Here is a 14540-nt window from a genome sequence, read left to right on the forward strand (position 1 = left end):
CCTTCCGCAGAAATCAGTACAAACTAATCTGTATCCAAACAATGTTATTGTGAGTCCTTAAAATTTGGTTTTATTACCTCCTAGTAGAACTTTTAGATGTATAGTTTACTCAAGTTTAAATTACTTACGACAATGTATATAGGTATGTCATACTTTATTTCGTTATTTGGGTGTTCAGCTGCTGAATATGTATAACTGAACATATATGTATCACTGTATAATGTTCTTTCAAGCTGATTTACTAACACTCATCATTATCTTGTTTGCATTATGAAGGGAAATAGCCGAATGAAATTTCGTACTTTCATAATGAATCTGACGAACAGTATAACATTCAAATCATTTGATAATTGTTTCTCAGCATCTGTTTTAGCCTCGCTCCTTGTCTTAGTATTACTTTCTGTATACTCTTTTCATATGTAGTCTTCTTTGAACTTTTTGATTTTAGGTATCTTAGTAACTTTTACTCCCATACTAACATAGAACTTTGACAATCTATATTGTAGAAGAAATTCATGTTTATCATTCTGAAATAGGAGTAGTTTTTCACTCGTAGCAGATTCATTCTTTCTTTTTCGGAATCCTACTTCCTCATCTTCAACTTTTGTTTCATATGGCATTAGCGGTAAGTCTCTTGTTTTCGCTTTAGTTTCATCGAGAACCGTAAACTGAACAAAAAGCAAAATCAGCATCCTGGGGTGTATTAAGCATCTCTTCTAGACTATTGCCAACGTACTCAAAGTCGTTATGAAGAAAGTTTTTGTCATTGCAATTCCATTACATTAGTAGCATCTTTGTACCAGATAGTTCTATTGTTACTATCAATATGTCCATAGATTTTTTTTCAATGAATCTAACTACTCTTGGTAAACCCATATCACTACTGCTTTTACTCTTGTAATCACTCTTGATATTGTCGTCTTTATTACTGTTATTGAGGTTGCCTCTACGTTGATCGCTATTGCTATCACTATTACGATGGAGTTGCTTTTTTGAATCACTCTGAATCCATGCATCGCCCATAATACCACAAATACCTTTTCTTTTGCCATTTTCACAGTCTTTTATCATCTGCAAATCCTGTAATGAGTCATGTTTGATACCTCTACTATCTAACCAAAAATCAAAGCAAAGGTGTAACTTGGTAAAATAACCTGGTGTAGTGTATTAAGTCCAAACCTTCTCATATCCCTTTTAGTGAATTTATTAAAACAATTAGTTTATAAATAAACATCACTCTTTAAATTGTCTAGTTTTAACGTTTTTCAGGTCTTATTTCTATTCTCATTAAAAAAAACAACCGCAATTTTCCCGTGACGGTAGCTTTCTTGATAGCATTGATGTAATGACCTCCCTTTTTTTATCACCTACAACTTCGTTGTTACCGCGTTATCCAAAGTATTCAAAATGATATAATTCCTCTCTACTATAGACAAAAGTCTTTGTCATATCTGATAAACTAACAATCAGGATTTATAACTATCTGTGAATTTTAGGTCTCCAACACTAAACATCTTAGCTTTGTCTTTACCACTAGGTAAGTCATCCATTTTTCATGTTTTGTTGTTTCGCTTAAGTTCCTCTCTGAATATTAGATTGAAGTTATAACCACTACCACTATAAAAGACGACTGGTATTTTGTTGGTGGTTGATAACGAAGGTTACATAGCTTACATTCATGTTCTCTACATTTGTTGTTCTGTGACAATGACCTCACTTTAACATTCTTTATTACATATATGGCAAATATTATTAACATCATGATTTATCACGATACTAGAACCAAATTCCCGAAAATCTAACCCTCAACATACTAGAAATCCCTTAGCTATTGATATATTTTGAGAGACTCCTATTCGTCCTAAAGGTCGTGTTGGTACACATATCTCTTTTTAGTCGTGTTAATAGCTACATTACAACCTTTAATATCACCAAATATTGAAACCTCCGCATCTTGTTTTTCATGACCTTCATGACATAAATTTTCACCCAAAACAACGAAACGTAAAAGAGAAAGAATAGCACCTTAATAGCAAGATGAAACATGTTCAGCTGATTTAGTTGATAAATCTTTCTTAAAAAAATATAATTATAAAAATAAAAAATAATTTTATATTAACAGTTATAGATTTATTTACAAAACACGCTTGGCCTATAATTTATTGGATAAATCCAGTATATTTGTAAATAATGGATTTAGAGAAATTTTATTGAAAGGTATAATACCAGAAAGTTTATGAGTTGATAGTGGTGAAGTGTTTTATGATAAAACTTTCAAATCTCTACTTAATCAGCATCCGACAGAATTGAACTCAACATATAGTGAAATAAAGGAACTATTTGTAGAAAGATTCAAAAGAACGTTATTACGTGCGAAAAATGGACAAATGATAATAAATGGGGACTGTAACTGGACAAACACACTGAATGAAGCTGTTGTAACATATATTAAAAATGTGATATGACACCTATTGATGCATCAAAAAAGTCCCAGAAAAATTAATTACCTGCAAATTTCTATTAAATATAAACCAAGAATTAAATTTTGCTATTATGTAAGAAATGCTGATAATCGTAATATATTCTCGAAGGGATATAACTCTAATAGAGTTATTTAGATATTTTAGAGCGAACTAGAAGTTTTTCAATGTAAACGACAAGAAATGGATTAAATCAAAGTAACCAACAGACAACAAGAGCGCCAATAAAAAAATTAACTTTACTTTAAGCCACTCAGTTATTCTTAAAGGATGATAGAAATGTTGATATTAATTGGATATGAACACGCACCTACTAACAATAAGTATGTTTTTTATAAAGAGTGTTTTGACTTTGAACTGAAAAAAAAGTGAGTTTGGAAAAGTTACAACTAAAACATTACAACTAAAAACACAAGTTATTGATGAAATTATTAATGGATTGATTAAATCAGCAAATGACGTTACAATTACATTAATCGTTTGTAATATAGTTGCATCAGACAAGATCAGTAAATTAAACCACTGAAAACTAGAATTTGATAATAAAAAATTGAATCAAGACATTAATAACATATAGTTATATGATATGTTTACTCTTGTTTTAAGAAAAGTAAAAGAAGATAATAGGTTGTCCCTTACTCAGATTAGAAAATTAATAAAACAACAATTAAAATCAATAATCGTAACAATTCAATTAGTTGACAATAAAGAACAAGCAATATTAGATAGTTCTATCAATTTAATCAAGAAGATAAAATGAAAGAAATTAAAAGTTTTTTTAAGGAAAATGTCCTCGATACAACCAACAGCACCAAGCGAAACATATTTATCTCCAAATATGTTTACATATTGATAAATCAATAAATCAAAGCAAATTTTATTTTTAATGAAAACGTTAATATTATCAAAGATATTAAATATTACTTCGAAAATGAGACTAATAACTACTGGAGAAGGATAAACCATTGAAAACATTATATTAAAACTGCTGAGATATCATAAGTTCCACTATATTATTTAAAAGCAACAACAACAAAGACGACAATTGCATTTAGCGGAATAAAGTTTTTTTTGGTTTAGCTGCAGTATTTGCAACAGTGGCAGCATGTGGATCTCTATCAAAAATAATTAATAATAAAATGAGAGAAATAAGATAATGATGTTATCTTTCATCACTAGGGAGTATAGTGATGAGATAAATCAGCTTTACATTAAGCCACAGAAGGACAATGTTATAGATAATAGTTAGTGTATTGATTTAGTTAAAATCTATGAAGACTATAAAAAGCACAGGAAAAACAATGAAGTGTTTTTTTTGGATTAAAGCTGTATTGTTTCGTGATATCAATTTTTTTAAAAATAATAGCATTAGTGTGCATTTTATTAGTTAGTTAATATTGATTTTAATAAATTTAACTTTGAGTCTAACAACAAAATTTTAGTATCCTTTAAAATAGACCTGCGGTCAGCTAAGAACTCGATATTTTTTGATGTAGTTGCCCCTATGCGAACAGAGAACCTGTTTTGTAAATAGTTAAGGGTATGGTTAAGGCTAATGTTTATGTAGATATGTGGTCTAAGTTAATGCTAATTTTAATGTACAGTTAATGTTATTGTTATCATATAGTTGATGTTAATGCTGGTGTTAATGTTAATGTAAATATATTGGTGAACCTGCTTCGCAGATGAGTCAAGTTCCTTCGGAGACAACTTTTTTGTTAATATATCATTTTAATTTTTCTTTTTACCCAATGTAAACCTCTACACTTTTTAAAAATCTTTATACCTTCACCAGTAGTAGCATATTTAATTAGATCATGTGTTTGCGATAAAACCCTACCGGGATTTTTAATTGCTACAGATGTACCAATATTACTAGCTAACTCTATTGTTCTCATGGATTACCAGCTAATTTTTAATCAGAACTAACAGCAGTTTTACCAACATCCATAAAGAATTCTTTTAATCCCTCGGCTTCAATTGTCACTGATTTATTTCTTTTACAATTGTTACAAACTACTCCTTACGTTTTTTTACGTTTTTCAGTTTCAGTTCTATGGACTGATAAAGCCGCCAGTAAGGCCAGATAAATGTCTATCAGCAACACCATATGATTTAGTTTTAAATTCTTGAAAATTTGCTCTGTCAGTATATTGTAATGCAACTTATAAATATAGTATTTTTTGCTATGATAACTGAAACTAATTTTATCGTTAAGTGGGCGAATTCCCTGCCTTGGTATGTCACCCGCCGGCCAATCTTCGGGTCCTGCAGTTCAAACCAAACACTGGAAAATATATCACTACTCTTACTCGTTCTAGTGAAAAGAAGAAATTTTTTATGCAAAAAGGTTTGAAACGCTTTATAAAACCCAATCATATCATCTATATAATTTGTCATATTACAGACATTACATATTACATCTTTTTTATTCACCCGATAACTTATTTTTTTCCTCTTTTTCATCAAAATCAGTCCTTTTCTAAACAGGTATTAATTTTTATCATGAGTGTAGTTCTGTATTTTTTCAAGTAATTTTTTTTGTCATCAAACCTTTTCAAGCTTTTTTTCCTTTTTTTGTAATCGTTTTATCACCTTCTTTTTGTATTCTATGTTCAGTTACAACTCCTTCCATATTAGTCATCAGTGCATTATAGTATTTATTTCTAATACCTCTATGCGCTCTCCTAAAACCTTTCTTTTCAGTATGGCTATTAATGCAAAAACACATTCCTATGATTTTGTTTATCTTAGCACTTCCAAACTTATGCTTGAACTTGCCTGATACTTTTTTATTAGTATCATCTTGTACATCCAGATTACTTTGAAAAAGTTATTCCCTATCAACTTCACCTTCTGAGAAAATCAATAAAACCATCTGTATCCATATAATATTATTGCCTGTCTTTGGGATTAAGTTTTAGTACCCCATAGTAGAAATTGGACATGTATTGTTTACTCAAGTTTAATATTTTAACGTTAATGTACACATGTTTGTCATACTTTATTACCTTTTTTGGGTGCTCAACCACTGAATATGTATCCTTGAATATGTTTCATTTTCATACTCGTTGGTTTACTAACACTCATCATTATCTTTTTTGCATAAGGTATGGACATAGCCCGAATTAAATTCTTTATATCTCTAATGAAACTACCAAACAGTATAATTTCCATATCTTTCCGTATTTGTTTCTCAGTATCTGTTTTAGCCTCTGCACTTATCTTGGTTTTACCCACTGTATACTCTTTCCATATCTAGTATTGTTTGAATCATATGACTCTATGTATCTTTTGCTCCCTTACTAACATAGAACTTCAACAATCTATATTGTAGAGGATATTCCTTTTTATCATTTCGGTCTAGGTCTAGCTTTTTACTCATAGCAGATCCTTTCGTTCTTTTTCCGCGACCTAGTTCATCATCTTCAACTTTATTATATGGCATTAGCGGAAGTTCTCTTTTTATCTTTTATTTTCATCAGTAAACTCCGAAATACAAATTGACCAAAAATCATAATCAGCACTATCTGGTGTAATAACTATTTCTTCTGGATTGTTGTCAACGAATTCAACGTACTCATTGCAAATCCATATTCATTAATAGAATCTTTGTACCAGATAGTCCTATTGTACTATCAATATGTCCAATTATCTTACGTTTCTTATTATCAATGAATCTAACTACGGTTGGTAAATCCCTATCTCCATTGCTTTTACTCTTGCTATCACTGTTGATACTGTCATTACTATCACTGGCATTGAAATTGCCACTGCGTCGATTGCTATTGCTATCACTTTTACTATGGAGTCGACTTTTTGCGGATTAAAATCTCAATCAATCTCAAGGCATCTATCATCCATAATACCACATATCTACCAAATAATACCACGTTTCTTTCACCACTTTCAAAGTCTTTTATCATCTGCAAATCATATAATGTGTCGTTTTCGAAACCAATACAATCTAACTAAAATCAAAGCTAGAACCACGTAAACCACCATGGTGTAGTGGACTTATTCCAAACCTTCTTTCATCCATTATTGTGAGTTTGCTAAAGAGTAAGCCTATACATATACATCACTCTTTAAATTGTGTAGTGTTAACTTTTGTTGGGTCTAATATCTATTCTCATTAAAAAATTCATCTGCACTTTGATTTGACGGTAGCTCATATTTAGTATTGATTTAAAATCTTTTCTTTGTAGATCCCCTACAACTTGGTTGTTATCAATTAATACAAAATACTCATATGGATTTAATTCCTCACTACCGTAAGCAAAAGTCTTTGTCATATCAGATAAAATAACAATCAAGAAGTTATAAATCTCTGTGAATTTTAGATCTCCAACATTAAACTTCTTAGCTTTGTCATTACCACTAGGTAAGACATCCTTTTTTCCTATTTTATCGTTTTGTTTATATTCTTCCCGAATATTAAGTTGAAGTCATAACCACTACCACTATAAAAGACAACTGGTATTTTGTTTTTTGGTTTATAACGAAGGTTACATAGCTTACAATCATGTCCTCTACATTTACTTGTTTTCTGACAATGACCTTATCTTCAATGTTTTTATTACATATATGACAAATAATAGTAATATCATGATTTATCACGATGCTAGCAATACATACCAGAAAATCTAAACTACTGCATACTAGAAATCCATTAGGTTTTGGTATATGTTAAGATACTCCTTTTAGTCTTATTATTCATGTCAGTTCACATATCTCCTTTTAGTGGTGTTGTTAGCTACAATACAACATTGCCTACATCTTGTTTTGCATGTTTATTTATAAAACCGATCGTTTTTGTTTTGGACACACAATCTTAGGTGTAATTAAATGACCACATTCATGAATTGTATAACTAGTGGTGAAGTATAGCAACAGATACATCTATCACAAGGCCGCATTTTTTTGTTTCTAGCATTTGGTCTTTCTAATGGCACCTTTATGATCTTAATCAATAGCAATGTTACCAATTCTCGCAATTGTCTATTCGTTAAGTTAAAGTCTGGTCTCTATCGCTCTCTCTCTCTCTCTCTCTCTCTCTCTCTCTCTCTCTCTCTCCTCTCTCTACATAGGATATCTATCGCTCTCTCTCTCTCTCTCTCTCTCTCTCTCTCCTCTCTCTACATAGGATATCTATCGCTCTCTCTCTCTCTCTCTCTCTCTCTCTCTCTCTCTCTCTCTCTCTCTCTCTCTCTCTCTCTCTCTCTCTCTCTCTCTCTCTCTCTCTCTCTCCTCTCTCTACATAGGATATGATCGTTAGGTTTAGTTATGTTCGGTTCCAGCTACGACGCTATCATCGAGATACCGCGTGCTATGCAGCAGATCTGGCACATTTTTGTTGACTGATTGGATTACATGTAAATGGCTCTGCCTTGAAATAAGACAAAAAACGCTATTCCAGGCATAAAGTTAATGATTGCGTTCAAGAGACAACTCTTTTTAATAGAATTGAAAACAGTTTGAAATTTTCTGAAGAATTTGTGCCTTTATGGAAGAGGAAGCAATTTTTTTGTGCAGTGAGTAAAAGCCTCAGCACCGTTGGCGATTTTTACTGCCAACCTGTAGTGTTCGAACAACTCCCTACTGTCTAGTATTTCCTCCTGTTCCAGAAAATTTGCAACCAGACTCCTTAAAACTTCCCCAAATGCAATAGGGAGGACGCCTCCGTTTATTTAAGCTTAGCTGCTTCAATAAGCTTATTTTTTGGCTGCCTCATCCCACAAACCATACCAATGGAGTGAAGTCACTGTTTTTCCAGCAGTCCATTGTGTTCAGCAGTTTCTGTTCCTTTTGCAACCTGTATTTTGAGACATGAGGACTCATTTAGACGCTGTGAGAAAATTTTCCTGCTGTCAAGATCTTGGGAATCCTCCACACACCCTTGCAGAACGTCAACTGAATGACAAAACAATTTCCTGAATAATCCCCGAAATCACAAAGAAAATAGTTTAATGCACTTATTCTCTAGATCTTATAGGTTCTGCGAAGTTCGCTCTATGAAAAAAGCTGGTGAACTCTGACTTTCCCGGTGTTGCTCAAAAATTGACAAAACAGTTTTCTATGTTAAAAACATGGTATCTTATGAAAGAAATAGGAATGCGCATGTTTGAAAGTGATTCTAGTATTGATAAAGGGTTAAGAGTAAATACAAATAAAAACATTTTTTATACTTTCTCTTGCAAATTTTTATCATTTTTTTAGTATCTAAGATATCAAACTTCCACTAAATTTTAGAATTTTTGGAGATCAAGTGGGCAGAAATCCTTCAAATGTTTTTGTTCTTCGACTAAACAAAACAATCAAGATTTACTGCTTATGAACTTTACCCAATTTGCTTAATATGACATCAAGTTACTCCAGCAAGAGCCACCACACCAGCACACGTATTTTTCCATGAAATGGTTGAGCTGCCACATTTGTTTGTTGCACCAGTGTTTTCAAAAATTTTTGTAACCTCTTGATTTAAAGAATAATTGTAAAATAGCTGCATTACACCGCAGAGACTTACCCAAATTGTCACGGGCAAATATGCCCGATCTTTGTTTCTCGTGTTCGTTTTTCCTATGTCATTACATTGAAGGTGCAACAATATTCCGGAAAAAAGCTACTTTATCAGAAACCGGCAAAATTGAAGGGAAATTAGCAACCCGTGTTCGCAAAAGTGTCCTAATCTTTGCCGCAAAATAAAAGTACAAGCTATGTATCATACTTTTTAGGCAATTTTGCATCACGCATCTGCTCCATTTATATATCGCTTTTTCGAAACGCAATGTAACTCATTTTCGCACTAAAATCCGCAATTAAGCCTAATTTAAAGCGCGTTTTTGAGCATAAAAGTGATGATTAAAGCTTTATTACCACCACTAGTACTTATTACTACTTTATTACTACTTATTGAAGGGTTCTTAGCCGGTTCAGTGAATCTACACCAGTCCCACATTGACAAACAAAGCCTTTTCTGAGCAAGGGATTTTTCGGAAAAAAACAGTTTTGTGGCACTGGGACGTACCTCATATATTTCACAAAATAGATTCGACCAGTGAAAAAGAATTATGCCTATGAAAAAAAAAAAATTGGTCGGTCCCACATAGACAAACAAAGCCTTTTTTGATCGAGGGATTTTTCGGAAAAAAACGATTTGTGGCACTGGGACGTACATCATATTGTGTACCATATTTTCAAGTATTGAGCCCAGAGCAAAAACTTTTGGTTTCATACAATCCATATGAATAGGAGATACTAAGAAAATAGTATGAGAAACATTCAATTCAACAACTCCTTGACCCATGGGGTTACATCAATTTTTTGAAATACGAAACGATTTAGAGAAATATTTGACGAAATTGCAAAACTTGACTTTTGTAACACTAATCCTAAATTTCTTTACAAGAGAGCCAAGTTGAGCCTAAAACACGTTTTTCTTAACACTTTGTACCACCTAGACCCAATAGTCGAGAAAAAAAGGGCATTTTACATTAAAAAAACAGGCGAGGTTTTTGCATTTCCGAACTTTACTTTTCTAATGTCCCAATTTTTCAAGTATTGACCCCATAGCAAAAGTTTTGGTTTAATACAACTCATGTGAGTAGAAGTTACTACGAAAATAGTATAAACGACATTCACAACTTGTTACGAAGTAAATAAGTAAGCGAGATATTATTAGCCAATCAGAATCGAGTATTCAAATGTGCACATAAATCGTTCCAAATAAGATTTAAATACGTTCTAAAATACGTAGAAAGTTCTGAAAAAGTTCAATTAACCTAATTTTAAGTAAATATAACCACGACATGTGCCGATTGAGAGGGTTTTCGGCTTAATATTTTTAGGTTTTCTAGACAATTGCCGATTGAATACGAACTGATTTTACGTCAATAACATCAGACAAAAAACCAGTAAAAGAGCATCGAAAAAACCTTGCCGTCTGAACTTCACTTGTGGCTTTGTACGTCTTAATGCTTACACGCTATACTTATACGTTGCACAGTTGAATACGTTTTGATTGACGAATTGAATCTTCGAAAGAGTGTTTTGCACCTTTAATATTGGTACCGCGCCCTAAGCGGAATTTTACGATTGACATATGATTTAAACGTCACGGCAGCGCAAATCAAATCTGATTCATAGTCAGCTCGATCAGCTCAGGAGTGACAATCAGCGAACAGCAGTTTGTCCATTTGGGCTAACGCACCCTCACATCTGGGACCTATTACGAAGACCCACCTTCAGTACTCTGGGTGCAGCAGTTATGCGACATACTTTAAGCCCAGCTTTGCACATCAAAACAGCCATTAGTTCACAGGCTCACACTCTAACCTAAAAGTCACTCAAGATATCGGACTCGAAAGGTCAAGTCAGGGAAACATCTTTAGTCACCAATACGACTACTTCCCTAACACATTCATTGGCAATCTGAACTCTCGCAGGAGCTCGGCCGAATCAGAGCAAGACGAAGAGGGTCAGATGCTGACGAAGCTGCTTTCATGTCACATAGTGGCCATCCAATGCCAAAAAGATTCAACAGGGAGCATTCAATTTGGCGGACGCCGAATTTTTCTTGCTGAAGAAACGCAAGGTGCATGATCTTGAGAAGGAAAAGAGGTTCTTACAGGAGCCACTCGGGACATCCACAGAGATCAACCCGACGTCAGAATAAACTGTAAGACACAAACAAAATATTGCTCTAAATTTTTTGCTGTGACCTCTGAATTTTATCTGGGCTAAAGCAAAAACTGAAGGATCACAATCGTTTCGGTAGATAGAATTATGTTATCGGTCACCATTAACCTCCCACAGACTTAATTTTTAAGACAAAAAACATCGATTTGAAAAATTTTTGGTCGAATTACCGAAAATTCGAAAAAATTGATATACACGGTTCGTAAATCGAAAAATAACATTTGATACATAGAAAATTGAGAGAACATTCTGCTAAATTGTTCAATTTTGAAAATTTTTGGTCAATTTTGATGCAATTCTAAATCTTTAGAAAATCAATACCGAATATTGATAAACCGTATTTTCAAGCTTAAAACCGTTCAGTTTACTGGATTACCGTGTACCGTATTCAAGAATTTGCAAAAAAATTGACTAAAACTTGAAAAAAATTGGACAAAAGCAGAATTTTTTGACAAATTTGTCAAAAAATCAATTTTCCAGCAAGAAGAATCGTTAATTGAGTGAAACTCATTACACAGAAAAAGTTGCAAAAATTTTCACAACCTCCGGCCTACAAAAAAAAATCGAATTCCCATAATTTTTCTCGTCGATCGTTTATGAACCGTTTTGCCCGCGTCCTTTTCGTCCTTTCGCTTTTTAGTTTTCCGTGTTCCGTTTTTTCAATAACGTCGCTCTCCCAACACTCCGCTTTTCGTTTTCTTCCGCTTTTTTCCGGATTTCAATTTAGTATATCATATTTGATGAAGTTTGTTGTTATTTTTGCTGTAGTATGTTGAGTATGCTAGTATGCTGGTTTGTTGTTTAGGTCTTATAGCTTTCTAGGGTGTGACTTAAGTTTATTCTCGAGTTACGGCTGGATTGCCCTTTGACTTTTCAACTTTACTAATTTACTAGCCTTTCTGTTGAAGTATATTTATTTTGCTGCTTTATGTTTGTGTGTACCTGTATGATTGCTAGTTGGTTTGGTCTTGTTGCCTTCCAGGGTGTGACTTAAGTTTATTCTCGAGTTACGGCTGGGTTGTTTCTTGACTTTTCCAACTATCTTAGTCTACAAATACACTACTGTAATTTATTCAATTTTGCTGTAGTTTGTTTAATACCGTTAGTATGCTGACTGTTTGTTTTGGTTTGGGTTTTGCTAGGATGTGACTTAAGTTTATTCTGGAGTTACGGCTAGTTAATTTCTCGACCTTTTCATTCTTTTAGTGTACTACTGCATTGCCGTAAATTAGTTTGTCGTTAAATTTGTCGTTATAAACCAATTATGAACTATGTTAGAGTGTCTTGCAGTAGTTTCTCTCCTTCTTCCTGGGGTGTGACTTAAGTTTGTTCTGGAGTTACGGCTAGGTTGTTTGCTTGAGTTTTTGCTGTGGTCTGCTAACATAGTTCTATCCAACCTCAATTCCCGCCCGTTCTCTCCCACCGTCCCGTTTCGTTGCGTAGCACGTTTTCCACCCGCTTTCCCGCACGTCCCGTTTCCGTTCCGTCGCGCACTGCTCGCTCGACCTCTCGTCTGTCCCGTTTCCGTCGCGTCGCGCGTTGCTCGCTCGACTTCCCGTCCGTAACGTCTCCGTTTCGTCGCGCGTTGCTCGCTCGACTTCCCGTGTGTCCTTTGCCTCCCTCCGCGTTGAGCGCATAGCGTTCAGCGCTCCACTTCTGTTTTGTCGGGCAAAGTGTGCTCGACGACTTTCTTTGCTCTTTGGGTGGTTTGTTTCACAGACTGTCTACAGTGTGCTGTGTTTGGTGCCTTTTTCGTTGGGTTTGTTTTGCGTGGGTTCGATTTATTTGGAGTGTGCATGTAATATTTAACCGTGTGCAGTGGTAGGTTTGCTGGTCTTTGGAAATAATAACATCGTGATGTCTAATAGTCTTGATCAAAAAGCCAAAAAGTTGTACGCTTCCAGGTCAAAGCGTGAGGCTGAATTGCATGCTATACATGAAGATATTCTTCATTACATAACTAATCAAAGTAGGCGAGTGAAAGTTGAACGCCTAGTAACAAAGTGCAACGAAGCATTTATGACCGTTGTAGACAAAAATGAGGACCTGATTGCATTTGCTGGAAAAACGGAGGATCCAAGTGCACTTGTTCCTTCATTAGAGTCTTACTTGGAGGCAAAGACAACTAAGAACGACAAGATCCTCACTTCAGCACCAAACTACATCAACTCTGCTGATGATAAAGTGAGTGAGTTTCAGGAACCGAGGGCTTCCATTCGTTCTAGACTTCCCTCATTGATGACCTCTTCGAAAACATCTAGTCAGCGTAAACATGATTATGTAATTGCTAAGATGAAGCGTGAAGAAATTGAAAAACAGAATGAGGCAGCCATTCGCCTTGCTAAACAGAAAAAGCAAATGGAATTAGATGAACTGGAGGAAAACAACAGGAAACGTTTGGCAGAGGCAACTCTGCAAGAATTTGAATTGCTGGACGCCGTTTCTAAAGGTAGCCAATCTGAAACAACTGCAAGTGCTAGGAGCTCAATGAGAAGTGAAAAGGTTGTCCAAGATTGGATCAACACCTCACTTGCTTTAAGATTTCACAATGAGGAGAAAACTAGTGAACCACAGGTTATGATTGACCCTCCAGAATGTCATAGCCACAACAACGGCAAAACAGTGGAAGATCAGAACACTGAAATTTCAAGGCATTCTATTCCAAAAAATTGTCGAGGCAATTACATTTTAAGCAATGAGACCTTACAGCAACTCGACCCCTATTATACTCCACCTGAAAATTTTTTGGCTGCTGCTAACACACAGGCGTTGTACCAGGCGCACCTAAGGGCGCAAATGAATCAAACAGGCCAGCAAGGCACGGCGCCCCCAAGCATAACTAACCAAGGAACCGCGGATAGTCAGCCGCCTTCTGTACACGCCCAGGGGCTTCTTCACCGCCTATTCAACAGCCCATTCCACAACAGACGTTCGCACCACAAGAAAATCAGAATATTACAACCGAGGTTTTTCCCAACGCACAACTTCAAATTTTGCAATCCAGGGGACCTGAAACATCAAGTCTGCCCGAGAAAAAATCGGCCCAGCGTATATGCCCCCGACAACAATATAATTTTGTCCCCCGAGCACCAAACGCCACTCTTCCTCCTTTTCCGACAACAAATCATCCAGCCCCCGCAATAAACGTTCCCCTGCACACAAGCGCCCCACCAAGTCCGAACATTCAACAGCACAACTCCGAACCCACTCATCCTAACGTCCTTCCCATTCCGAACCCAGTCTTCGCACCTAACCTCACTGCTCCCATCCCACGCGCCCCTTTGATTAATCCTCCTCTTGTCAACAACACTTTCAAGAATAATAATAACCCAGGACACAAAGCTGTACGTTCCGTTGCTGCTC

Source organism: Convolutriloba macropyga, chromosome 1, assembly GCF_964194025.1.
Source record: "Convolutriloba macropyga chromosome 1, txConMacr16.3, whole genome shotgun sequence".
In the NCBI taxonomy this organism is placed as follows: Eukaryota; Metazoa; Xenacoelomorpha; order Acoela; family Convolutidae; genus Convolutriloba; species Convolutriloba macropyga.